The sequence below is a fragment of the Schistocerca nitens genome, chromosome 1, assembly GCF_023898315.1.
Source record: "Schistocerca nitens isolate TAMUIC-IGC-003100 chromosome 1, iqSchNite1.1, whole genome shotgun sequence".
Taxonomy (NCBI): Eukaryota; Metazoa; Arthropoda; class Insecta; order Orthoptera; family Acrididae; genus Schistocerca; species Schistocerca nitens.
In genome coordinates this window covers 979,511,022-979,514,653 of record NC_064614.1, presented here as the reverse complement: position 1 = coordinate 979,514,653, position 3,632 = coordinate 979,511,022, and positions in this window count along the sequence as shown.

Genomic DNA, 3,632 nt, shown 5'->3' with positions numbered 1-3,632 from the left:
ACACACATAGTAAACTTTTAAGAGGAGTGTTGTAATAAGACAATTCATTTTTGCTTTCTGAGGAACATAGCATTCCAGTAAAGTTATAGTTAAATATTGGTTTACTAAGAGCTATTAGCTTTGTTAACATATAGTACATTTTCTAGTTAATGCCTGACAGGCGGACTGATGACCATAGATGTTAAGTCTCATAGTGCTCAGAGCCATGCCTGACAGGAAGCTACTTAATCCCTTTTGAAGTCTTCTCAGTTAATTACTAAACAATTTTTCAGAAGGATCAACTCTTTTTATGTATTTAAGTGGTGGTTGTTTGGCTACAAACAGGACAACTTATTTTCCTTTTGTATATTAATTGTTTCTATAATCACAAAAATGGATTTCAGTCAAAAAAAAACTTAGTATAAAGGTAATGAAAGACACCCTACAAGGGCAACTCGAAATTCTTTAAAAAAACTTAGTTTTTTGTGTGCTCATTCTACCACAGTCAACCTGGTAAGAATACTTGTCTGTTACACCTGAATACTTAAATGCAGTGTCACCACACAAAAACTATACATAGATGTAAAAAGAATGCGGAAATAACTTGAGAGTGCAAGCTACAACACAATTGGCTATAGAGTGTACAGCTCTCTCTTGACAGAAAAATGAAGAGTAAATGACAGAAAATCTGTCATGAAGAGCATTATTTTAAACATTGTAGATTACTTCTACTTGTTAGCAAATGTAGCTGTGCATGCTTCACAAATGAATGAAATATTTCATTTTGTACAGGCCTATGAATCCAGTTCAAGTGGACTTTTCTTCAAAATTGCAAATTTTTGGCGTGAAGAACAGATCACTATGAAGCTTTCCTTACTCAAGTTTCAGCTTTGTATGACATTTTTGTAACCATTCTCACTATGATATTTTCATAAACTATATTTCTGCTCTTTTTCTACACCCTTCATTATCATAGCACATTTACCATTTGCAGCACATAAAGCAAAATCACTGTACATTTGATTTGGAGGTTCAAATAATGAGAAGAACGCAGGTGATTATACAAGAATCTTTGATTTCTAAGCTGTTTATTGTGCTACACAGTGTTAAGAACAGTCCATTGTCTCCAGAAACACACTTCTTTCTGCTTCCAGGTGTTGTATAATACTACTGCTAATGAATATGATATCCTGTATAGTAACAATATTGCGAGAAGGAAAGTTGCTACTCACCATATAGAAGAGATGCTGACTTGCAGAAGACCGTCAACAAATTAGCTTTCGGCCAGTGAGGCCTTCATCAGAATTAGATGGCAAACACACACATACACACTCATGCAAACGCAACTCGCACCAACATGACTGCAGTGTCAGGCAACTGAGGCCACACTGCGAGCAGCAGCACCGGTGCATGATGGGAGTGGCAACTGGGTAGGGGTAAGGAGGAGGATGGGACGGGGAGGGGGAGAGATAGTAGGGGAGGCATGGCGGCCAGTAATGTGCTGTTCGGGAGTGTGGAGGGATGAGGTGAAAAGAGGGTAGCGCAGCTATGTGCAGTTGGGATGTTAGACAGAGGAAGCAGAGAGCTGGGGAGGGGGGGGGGGGGGGGGTTAGTAGAAAAGTTGAGAAGTAAAAAGACTGGGTGTGATGGAGGAATGAGGGCTGTGTAGTGCTGGAATGGGAACAGAGAAGTGACTGGATGGGAGAGGACAATGACTAATGAAGATTGAGGCCAGGAGAGTTAAGTGAACAAAAGATATATTGCGGGGAAAGTTCCCACTTGAGCAATTCAGAAAAGCTGGTGCTGGTGGGAAGGGTCCTTATGGCAAAGGCTGTGAAGTAGTCATTGAAATGAAGACTGTCATGTTTGGCAGTGTGCTCAGCAACAGGTGGCCACAGTTTTTCAGCGGCGATTCATGTGGACAGATAGCTTGTTGGTTGTCATGCCCACATAGAATGCAGCACACTGGTTGCAGCTTAGCTTGTAGATAACATGCACTCTATGCTTACGAGCCACACTGTATCAAGCATCTTGGCTGCACACAACAGACGGCTACGGGACCACACTGGTTGTTGGTGCAGCATCTTATCTCCCACATCACTCCCGCCAATATCATTTATCCATACTGACTAATTCTTCACTCTCTCTGCATCACTCTCCCGTATTTTCGCGTATTATTTCCTGCACCTTTGCAGTGCCACATGATCTTGTATCTCATCCTATGAACCCCTCACCAGGTCCCTGTCTTTCTCCAGTCTATCCTAGTTCATACCCACTAACTACAATTCATCCAATCACAACTGCCATCCTCCTTCTTCATACTTATCCATCCTCCTACCTACGGCAATATATATTTGAATATTATTTTATATATTTTCTTTGATCATATTGTTACTTCTCGCCAATTTTGGTGAGTTTTCACCTTTTGTTATCGTCAACTCCCCCAGAAATTACATCTTGTTTCCCCCTTTTGCCACCATTTCATCCATCTCGTGATTTTTCACTCATAATTGGGTGTTTTTTGCAAATTTTTACGACGTAATTCTCCGTTATTGACATAATTTTTCGTATTTTTTCCACCACCAGGGATGCTTGCTCCTTTGATCTGCATCAATACGAAAACTTTCCCTATCCCTAGCCAGAACCCAGTCCCACAACTTGTTTCTGCATTGTTGCTTGGCTCATTTAATTTGCACAAATGGCCTTACCATCAAATTACCTATCTCCGGCTACCATCCCTCCTTACCCAGTGACATCCACCTGTTCAGATTCTGCCAATGCTTAGCCATCACCAACACAGTTCTGCAAAACTATATCAACCATGCCAAAACCTCCTTACAGTACCTTCTCTCCATGTGCAAAATTCTCCTGCTATGCAATCCCAAATTCCTAGAACCCATCACACACATTGAAACTCTCGCCCTCCTGGAACTAGAGCAACATGCACAACGCGACCTCAAAAAGCTCTCCACCCTGCTCACTTTCTACACCCACCTTGCAGTACCATTGTCCACCCCCTCTACAGCAACCTCCAAACCTCCTCCATGTCTTGTCATAGCTGACAAACCTTGTCTCACAGATTTACTACATTTACCCCATCCTCCAAAACTCCCTCCCACCACCACACTGAATCCAGAACCTAAACAGACCTGAAACACAGTCATCAACCTTTCTTCCAGAAGTCTTAGCCCCACAGAAATATCAGTCCTTTCCAAAGGCCTCACTTTTTGCCCCACTCCCAAATTCAGTCATGCAGGACTTGTTAAAGCCCTTCTCTCCTTCTCCTGGTCCCTACGGTGGAAACACTTTTTCTCCACCAATGCTAGCAATCAGACTCAACAAAAGACCAATGTAGAGTCCTGCCTAACTCAGTAGACTTCTCCATCCAACCGTGATCCACCCCTAATGCCCCCAGATCACCCTCCGTTAACTTGCCAGAATTTCTTAACCTTGAACCTTGCCTCACCATCATTCCCCAAATCCCCCAACATGCAAACTAACCTTACATCCACAGAAAGAACCGCAGTCCACCATCGTAAAACTGATCCTGATCTTATAATCCTACCTGTGGATAAAGGCTCCACCACTATTGTTTTGAACCACAAGAAGGCAGAAGGACTCTGTCAGCTGTTACATGCATCCACATACAAACC